This window comes from Myodes glareolus, chromosome 7, assembly GCF_982192425.1.
Source record: "Myodes glareolus chromosome 7, mMyoGla1.1, whole genome shotgun sequence".
In the NCBI taxonomy this organism is placed as follows: Eukaryota; Metazoa; Chordata; class Mammalia; order Rodentia; family Cricetidae; genus Myodes; species Myodes glareolus.
In genome coordinates, this window is record NC_142032.1 from 32971032 (window position 1) to 32981530 (window position 10499).

A 10499-nucleotide genomic window follows, 5' to 3' on the forward strand; every position below is an offset into this window, starting at 1 on the left:
GATTTTTCTTCTTTCTGTCTTTTTATGAATGTAAATCTTACCTGTTAAGAGCCAGTGCAGTCAAGCTCAGACCCAGACCTCCAGGCAGATTCTATACTGTAGTTACACCTGATAAACAACTCTCAACTGCTCAGAGATCTGGGGAATATGGCATTTAAATATTTAATTATTAAAATTTTTCATAACAAAAAGAGACAGGTTGGCTCCTAGCAGCAGCACTCTACTTCCTCCAAAGAAGGCAGAAGACAAATGGGCACAGAACAGTGTACATCTGCAATTTGCTTCAACTGTCAAATGCTGACCACGGTGAAAAACTGCCTTTCATCTAAAGTAAAGATCACCAGACAGTGGACAGGATTGCTGGAATTGACAGCCTAGCTGCTCAAGTCAAGGTAGGCTTGTCTTCCTATAGATTTCTTAGCCCACAGGATCTTCTGGAGCCTGGCAGGCCCTGCGCTGAGCAGCAAAAGACAAATACAATTTTCAGTGACCATGGAGGACCCTGAGGAGTAGCTCTAGGTGTTGTTTTTTAATCAATAACTCAAATAAAATTTTATCCTTCTCAAAGGTCTCTGAAGCAGTTTGACAGCTGAGAGGTTTTGTCAGTTTAAAAGGACAACCTCATCAAACAAATACAGTAAAATACAAATAATACAAGACCTGAAAGTTATAAAGGTGTGAGGACAAATACAAGTTACCAAATTTCTCTCTTACACTGCCTTCCATGGTCTCATTGGAACACAGAAGGGCAGTTCCTAAAAGGTCTGAACACAGAATTACTCATGTAATAATAAAACACTGAGTCTTTGTGTAATAATAAAACACTGAGTAATTGCTACAGGGTCTTACTGTATAGCCTAGTCAGGCCTTGAACTCCCAATTCTCCTGCCTCATCTTCACGAGTGCTGGATCACAGGTGTGCACCATCCAGGTTGAGATTCAGCTTTTAAAAGGGATGAAATTCTGATACATGCTACAGCATGGATTAACAAGAAGACTATTATAACTTATGAACTCAACCACATACAAAGAATAAATATTATACTTTTTAATAGAGAGCAGGCACTCAATGAACAGAGAAATTATATAGACCCAGAAGTATAATAGAGGATACCAGTGGCTGGAGGATATTATAATCCAATGAGTACAGGATGTGAGATGGATATTGGTGATAATCACACAGCACAGTGATTGTACATATTGTCAAATCATTGCACACTTTAAATGATAATTTTTTTAACCACATTAAAAGAAACAAATAAGCAAGCAAGCAAATACTGGAGCAAAAGTCTTGCAGCCATTGTCAGGGCAACGGCTTCCTGACAGAATAAGAGAAAACACTATAGTTGCCAATGTGGATACCACAGAGAAAATGTAAATTTAGTTAATAGCTCCCAACATTGGTTGCTATCAAAGAACCAAATGGAATAAAATGCAAATGAGCACATGGAAATCAAACACATTATTGTCAAAATTGAAAGCTCTCTATTGGTCGGAAGAGCTAAGTGAAGATAGCTGAATAGTGAACCAGTGAGTTGGCAGACCAAGCAGAAGGATTTTCCCAGGATTCAATGGAAAAAGACAAGAGGCAGAGGACAGGGAGACGTTATCAAGGGAATTACAGGGTCATTTTCCCTAAGCGGAGACTCCAGTCATCAGGTTAAAAGGAGGGCTCATAGAGTCTCACTCATGAGGAAAAATACAGTTAGATCCAGGTTGGAGGAAAGAGGTCTGAGTTCTAAGAAAAAGAGAAATTTGAAAGTCTGCAGCAAGGGACTGAGAAAGGAATACTTTTAAAGGCGTGAGGGTGAAGTTAACACCAGAAGTTTCGTATTAGGTGGATGACAGAGGACAGTGGAACATTCTGACAGTGCTGAGAAAAATAATTTTGAGCCCATAATTCTATATTTAGCAAGTCATCATTTAAGCCTGTGGGCAAAATTAAACCATGTTTAGACAATTAGGGCCTTGAAAAGTTAACAGTCTGAACTTTGACTAAAATAATTACCTGCAAACAAGAAGAAAAAAATGCAAAAATAATTCATAAATGTTCTAGTTACTTGTAAGTCATTGTTGATAGCATACTTGAAAAGCCTAATGCAGGTGCCTCTTAAGAAAAAGAAGGACTTAGGGTTTAGCCCCTGGGTCCTCTCAGAGTGGTGCCCTCAACCTTAGGCCATCAGACATGGCCTCACTGGGAGGCAACTTGGGGACATAACTTTCTTTGGATGGTTTTCGGCCAACACATAGCTATCTGAGGAGGACATGGAGCCCAATCTTCTTGTCTCAGTCACTGTTCTGTTGCTGTGAAGAAGCACATGACCAAGGCAACTCCTGTAAGAGAAAGCATTTAACTGGGGTCTTACTTACAGTTTCAGAAGGTTAGTCCATTAAGGCAGGAAGCAGGCGTGGTGCTGAAGCAATGGCCGAGAGCTTTATATCCTAATCCACAGGCAGCAGGTAGAGAAAAAGAGGAAGGGAGGGAGGGGACCGAGGAAGAGAGAGAGACTGGGGCTGATGTGAGCTTTTGAAAGTTTAAAGTCCATTCCTAGTGACATACCTCCTCCAACAAGGCCACACCTCCCAGTCTTTACCAAACAGCTAATCAGCTAGGGACTAAGCATGCAGGCAATTCTCCTTCAAACCACGATACTTCTCTTCCAGTCTGCACAATTCTGCAGATGGAAATAATAGAGAATGACAAGAAAAACTAAGAGAATTTGAGGCAAAGAACTTTAAGTGTGATAAAAAAAAAGACTGCTTCCCGCTTGCAAGCCTACTACTAATGTGCTAAACATTTCTAAATGCTGCCTGCAGTTGAATGTGGCATTATTTATAGAACTTAAATGTGTAACTATTTAAATGATAAACATTCCAGTTTACATGTAAATTGAAAAAAACTAAGCAAAATACAAGAAAAAAAATGATCATAACAACAATCAAAGGGGTATTTGTGTGTGTTGTATGTGTTGTTCTTTCTGCGGAAGACGAAATAGACCACGAGGTACAAACAAACCCACGTGTAGTTTTATTATAGGAAAGGGGCGTGAGGACGGTACAGTCTGCGAGCAGGAAGGGGGAAAAAGAGGAGGGGGGGTACCCCGGTTCTGCCTTTTTAAAGACCAATCCAGCGTACGCGTCCTCTGACACTGCGTTCTGCGTCCCTGTTGGATTGTGGGTACAAGTAATTTTGGGAAATGAAGTCTTTTGAGTCAGGCGGACCACGCTTCACTCTGCGCCTGCGCATAGGGGCCCCCCAGGAGAATAACATTCCACACTTTTTGATTTGTTAAGAATTTGGGGGGTTGAAGATCTTAGTGGGTTGGGAATGGGGGCGTAGTCCGGTCTCTCATAACTGCTTCCTGCTGACTTTGTGGGCGTCGAGAGGTTTGGGGTGTCCGATGTGTTCCGATGATGGCATCCTGTCGCTGGTGTGTCGCTGGTGTCCTGTGGTGTCCAAATGCATCCTGTCCACTGGTGTCCCGTGGTGGTTGATTGAAGCCGCGTCTCTTGGGGAGCTGGAAAACAAGTCATGTTAGAAGAGGGAAAAAATTAAAGGAGAGATTTGGGGTGGGGGGGATATTGGAGGCGTGGGGGGGATTTGAGGGGGGGAGATTTGAGACGGGGGGGGGAGGATTTGAGGTGGGGGGGAGATTTGAGGTGTCCAATGTATAACAGTATGCATGCCTGTATGTATGTGCATGTGGAGTGTGCATACACCACACACACACACACACACACACACACACACACACACACCTCAGCACTAGGGTTACAGAGATGGAGGCAAAGAATCAAAGTTTGAGACTAGCCTGGACTTTTAAAAAAAGTCTAAGTCTCTTACATGGCATCTGATTATTCTGTTTCTTTTTTCAGTAACTGCTTGCCCTGGCTGTTATCCTTTGTGTTTACATGTGTAATTCATTGGTTTTCACTATATTCATAGTTACGCAACCACCACCGTTTTAGAACATTTCCATCACCACCCCCAAAATAAATTCTGCACCACAAAACCCTCATTTGATGGCTTTGATGTTGATCGATGAGCATGCTGCTTGGTGACACGGAACTACAAATGTGTGGCTTTCTGTCTGTCACTCCCTCTGCATTTACTAATGGGACCATTTCTTAAAAAACAAAGCAAAACAAAAACCATTAAAAAACTTTAACAACCAATTGTTTGGTTACCCTAAATTCAGTTTGAATTGAAAAGGCAGGTTACATAGTCTCTCTCTCTCTCTCTCTCTCTCTCTCTCTCTCCCCTTCTCCCCCTTTTCTTCCCCTCCATAACCCCCTGAATAAATATTCAACCTCACTCTGCATGTTGTGCCTATCCATGTCTCTGTCTCTTTCCCGCCCTCCATGTATCTCCCTGCCTGGGACCGCTCGGGGACAGGCAGCCATCTCTGCCTGGGACTGGCTGCTCTCAGGGCCCACTGTCTGCCGCCACATGGTCTGCTACCATTGCATTTCTGCTACCTACTGCCTACTGCCACCAGGGATCCTGCAGCATTTTTAATTTTTCCATAACAGTAGCGAAGAACAGATTCCTGCAAATTATGCTCTGATCTCCAAGTGTGAGCCAAAGCACAGAAGCACCTACCTAGGCATGCACACTACACATACACACACTAAGTGTATACGTATTATGTATATATGTACATATGCAGGTATGCAGGCATGCGTGCATATACTGTTAGCTATCATCAGTGGTGACTAATGAGGTTGATCATATTTTCCACGTAAGACATGAGTCAATATATTGCAATTAATGGTCTCTTTTCTGCTGTCTGCACTTTCCTCATTAGTGTTTGATGGCTTTCCTGTTTTCAGTACGAGACAATGCTCCAGGTTTATCCCAAGCACATCCTACTTGGAAACTATGATCTACTATTTCCCCGAGGAGCCCAGGTTCCCTTTAGTTGGAAATGGAAACTATGAGACGAACACATGGTGTTCCCTGCTGATGAGTGAGGAAAGCGGGGCATAACAAGAAGGGCACACTGACTGCTGGGCGGCAAAACTTTAAATACACACAGCTAGTTTAAGGCAGCCACTCAAACACTTGCCCCATCCCAAACACTGGGTATCCCAGTGAATACACAATTAGGACAGTCATTCTGAAGCTATGGAGCTTATCTTAGGGTTTTAATCTCTCATTATCAACTACATTTTCATTTTGTTTTACTTTTTTGACAGGGTTTCTCTGTGCTTTGGATGTTCTGGAAATCACTAACCAAGCTGGCCTCAAACTTACAGAGATCTGCCTGCCTCTGCCTCCCAAGTGCTGGGATTAAAGGTGTGTGCCACCACTGCCCAGCTCATTATCAATTACATCTTCATACACTATCCAATAATGTAATGTAACAAAATAATGGGAAAACTATGGCAGAGTTAAAACTAGAAAAAACAATTAGCTTTATACATCATGACTCTACACCGCAGCCTTCCTTATCACCTAAATTAGCCTTCCTTTCTAAATGCTATACAACCTCACTTCCATATCTACCTTAAGGTTAGGATGTGTAGATAAGGGAGAACATGTGTTTTTGTTTTTACCTTTCTGAGTTTTGTAACCTTGCTTAATATTACACCTTCACAGCCCATCTATCTTCATGTTATGCCCAAATCCACAATCCCCGCAAGTCGACAAAGAAACCAAGAGTCCTGTATGTCAAAGCAAAGAGCCTTTATTTTAAACAAGTTTGCAAACTTGGTCTCTCTGCATGTCCAACGTATTGGAATAACCTGGGAGTCCCGAGCTCGATTAGAATTGGGTTTTTATAGTAGTAAAGTTGGGGGTGAGGGGTCTCTGAGGTTCAGGACCCCTGCTTGGCTGACATTTGTCTGGGGGTGTCCTGGTGAGGTGTGCTGGCAGGTGATTCTATCTACAGCATTAGAATGTCAGGCATTTCCTTTGAATGGTCTGCTCTTGGGTGGGGGTTGGGTACTCTCAGCTTGTGGTGTTTTCTGCTACCAGGTATTGCTTCAGGGTAAACCACTGAGACTGGGGTCTCTTATTTAAATTTATCAATGGCCAAAGTCCCAGGTGATAATGGTTGGAAATAAAGAACTTCCTTTAGGTGACCTGCCCAGACTTAGATTATCATGGCTGTCCCCCACATGCATGCAATTTTCATGGATTAATTTTTCTTTGTAGCTGAATAATATCCCATTTTCATATTTACCACATTGTGAGAACTCACAGTTTTGAATCCCTTCCATCTTGACTAAAGGTCAGAGAGTTCAAGCCTATTCTTGCTCCGCAAGGATGAACAACAGGATGTTTGACCAAAGGTGTGGTGACTGGATACTTTGCTCCTCAAAGGCCAAACAACAGGATGTTTGCCTTTGGGCATGATTACAGGGTGTTTTGAGACCTTAGGAGGTAGTTACACTGGCTTGTTCTTTGTATCATGGAAGTCTTGTGTCCTCCCCTTTTGATTGGGGTATATAAGGGCTACAGTCTTCACTGGAAATCTTCCTGCCTCTATCTTCTGTCTCTTGTCTCTTTCCTCAACCCACACCCCCCTTCTCAGGAATGTAAGGACAAGTCAGCCAGTCCCAACACCATATTTCCCTTATCTGACCCTCTGTTGGTGGACAGATAAGTTGGCTCCTACCACATAGCAAAAATAAACAGGGGTGTGTAAATAGCTCTAAAGTAGGGTAAGGAGCTCTCTGGGCATCTGCCCAGGAGTGGAGTAGCTGGATAGTTTTAGTTTCAGTTTCTTTGAGGATCTTCCAAAGGGATCTCCATAATAACTACATTAATTTACACTCCCATCAGCAGTGTGGTGTAGGAGGTCCTTCTGTATTTGTGTTGCTTTCATTAGTTATTAAAGAAACTGCCTTGGCCTAGTTGATAGGGCAGAACTCAGGTAGGTGGGGAAGACAGAACAGAATTCTGGGAGGAAGAAAGCAGAGACAGGCAGATGCCATGGTTCTCCTGCCCAAGACAGACGCTGGTTAGACTCATGCCAGTAAGCCACAGTCAAGTGGTAATACAGATTATTAGAAATGGGTTAAATCAAGATGTGAGAGTCACACAGTTTTCTGTGTGGTTATTTCAGGGGTTAAGCTAGCCAGGTGGCGGGATGTGACCGGGTCCCCCTCATACTATTGCAGTGAATAAGTTTTTCTCCTTCTCCACAGCCTCTCCAATATTTATTGTCAGACTTGGGGATGGTAGCCATTTAGAACAGGATGAGGTTGAATCTCAAAGATGTTTTAATTTGCATTTTCCTGAAGACAGGAATGTTAAACACTTTTTAAAATAGTTACTGTCCATTTGTGTTTCTTCTTTTGAAAGTGTCTATTCATTTCGTTACTCTGTTTATTCATTGCCAATTTAACGTCTGTAATTCTCTATAAATTCTGGATGTTAGCTGCTGTCGGAGGATAAGAGGTAAAGACATTCCCTATTCTGTGGGCTGTTTGCTCCACTCATTTTTCCTTTGCTGTGCAGACATCTTGTTGTTTCATGTAGTCCTATTTGCGGATTCTCAGGGCTAGTTCCTGTGCTGTTGGTCCTCTATTCAGAATGTCCCTGCCTGCACCCTAATGTCTTAAAGAACACCCCTGTGTTTTCCTCCAGCAGTTTCAGCTTTAAATTTTTTAAGATTTATTTATCTATTTTATTTTATACAATTTAATATTGCTTTGTGGGCTTCTGCTCTGAGGATAGATGGCACTAGGGATGTAAACTCAAGACACCTCATTTTAAAGTTGCTTCAGAGTGATTTATTTGTGTGTTTTGGCATCAGCTTGGTATACAATTATAGCCATTTGTTTTCAATTTTAAAAGACTTTTAATTTTAAAATAAATTTAATCAATCTTGTGTGTGAAACATTTATATGGCTCTAAGTCCAAACTATACAACAAAGTAATTTGATGAGACTCTCCTACCATCCCTGTCCTTCTCCTCCAACTTTGCTCCTTGATACAGGCATCCAGTTTCATTAGGCTTGATCTGTTATTTCCGCTTCTATAAAAGTAAAAGAGCACACACCTGTGCCACCATCCTGCCACATAAAGATGCGGTTGTGTAAGTCATGCTTTGTATCCTACCTTTCAGAAACTTGTTTTATTTTATGTATTTTGTGTGTGCACATGTGCACACAGGAACCTGCCGATCTGCTCCAGCTGGAGCTGTGGGCAGTTGTGAGCCATCTCACAAGGGCCCTGAGACCCAGTGGGTCCTTTGCAAGGGCAGTAAGGGCTCTTAACTGCTGAGTCATCTCTCCAGCCTCTGAATCTTACTTTTTATACTTAAAATATACCAACAATAAGGCCACAGAAATCTTTCTTGCCGTCTTATATAACTGCATGGTTAAGAGAGATTTTATTAAAGTAAACTTCAGGGTGTGGAATTTATCAGCTAGAGTCTTTTAAAGATTTAGACTCGCAATAAAAACCAAACTCCTCAACTTTATCCTCAAAGACTTATCTGTTTTTCACTGTGTATCATTGGGCGTGGTCTTGAGATCCATAGGCCATTTGCAAACAACTATAGGTTGTACATTAAGCACATCTCCAGACTCTACCACCCTCCCCTTCTTTGCCCTTCCCATTTCTGCTTTCATGTCAATAGGTATATGGGGTTTTACATATCTACATAAGTCTAGGATCAGCAATAAGAGAAAAATGTGATATTCGTCTCTCTGAGCCTGGCTTGGCTCCTTTAGTACGATCATCTCCAGCTGCATCCATTTCCCTATAAATACCCTTCTGGCTTATGGCTGAAAAAAAATCCATTGTTTATTGATGCCACGTTTTCTTTATCCATTCCTCCATCGTTGGACATCTAGCTTGGTTCCATAACTTTGTTCTTGTGACTGGTGCTGCAAACGACAGAGTGTAAGTGTCCCTGACTGTGTGTCCTGGAAGTGCTCAAGGCTTTGTCTTCTCTGAACAAGCTATGGATGATGGTACAGGTCTGCAACACCAGAGCTGGAGGGCTGGATACAGAGGGATCTCTGGAGCTTGGTGACTGTTGGCCTGGCTAATCTGTGAGCCCCAGGCTCACTGGGAGACCGTGTCCCAAAAGGTCAGGTAGAGAGTGACTGAAGAAGACACCTGATGTCCACTTCTGACCTCTGTAACAAATACACACAGGGGCATGTGTGCATACACAGGACAAAAGAGCTGTAACCACAGAGACAGATAGTAGGTATTTGGTGCGGGAGAATTATCTGTATTCTGTCAATCATATTTGAATAAAACGCTGATTGGCCAGGCAGGCAGTATAGGCAGAAAAGCCAGACAGGAAGTAAAGGTGGAGCAAAGAGACTGAGAGTATTCTGGGAAGCAGGAAGCTCCCTCCGCAGTTCTGCCCAGACCACCGGAGAGGAAAGATGTAAGCTGCCCCGCTGGAAAAGGTATTGAGCCATGTGCTAACGTAGATAAGGATAATGGGGTAGCATAAGTTATAAGAGCTAATAAGTAGCCTGACCTAATGGGCCAATCAGTTTTATAACTTATAGAGATCTCTGTGTGATTGATTTTCCTTGGGAGTTGCCGGCTGTGGGGTACTGGGCGGGACAGAAACCCCAACAAGCCGGCCCTCATGTTACAGGTATTGGCAAAGATTTAAAAGCTACCACCTGAAGACATTACTGGTGGAAATATAAACAGATCAGTCTTTTGGAAAATAGTTTAATACGTCCTCAAAACATGACCAGAGGACAGCAATTCCACACTCAGGAACCGTGATAGTTAATTTCATGTGTCAGGTTGGCTGCATCATGGTGCTGAGAAATTTGGTTAAAAATTATTCTGGGTATTTCTGTAAAGGCATTTTGTGGATAAAATTAAGTTAGTAGAATTTGAGGAAAGCAGAGTGCTTGCCACAGTGTGACTAGGTCTCAGCTAATCATTTGGCCTTAAGAGAAAGAAGACAAACTTTTTTGAGCAAGAGAGACATTGCCAGCTGACTTCACTTAGGCTCCAACTATAATTCTTCCTACATCTCCATCCTATTGCCCTGACCTAAAGAGTTAGGACACACTAACTCTCTACAACTAGGGAGTCTCTAAAATAAATACATACCCCAAAGACATAAAAACATATGTCTGTATATAAAAAAGCTTATGCAAAAGTTTCTAAAAGCATTATTTATGACAAGCAAAAAATTTAAAAAATCTATTGATGATAGATAAACTAACAAAATATGGTACATGCAAACTGTGCAATCACTCAGTTTCCAAAGCAGTGAAGCAGCTGAGAGTGGCGGCAATGTCTTTAATCCCAGTATTAAAGGAGGCAGAGGCAAGTGAATCTCTGTGAGCTAGTTCTAGGCCAGCCTAGGCTATACATCAAGAGTTCTAGGTCAGGGTTGCATAGAATAAATAAATATAGTGTATGTATACAGTGAGCTATTGATCAACCATAAAATGACAAAATACTAACATAGAAAATAATGTTATTGAATTTCAAAAGCATTGTTGAACAACTAAAATCCATATACTAAACAATACATGAACACATGCCTCTCCCT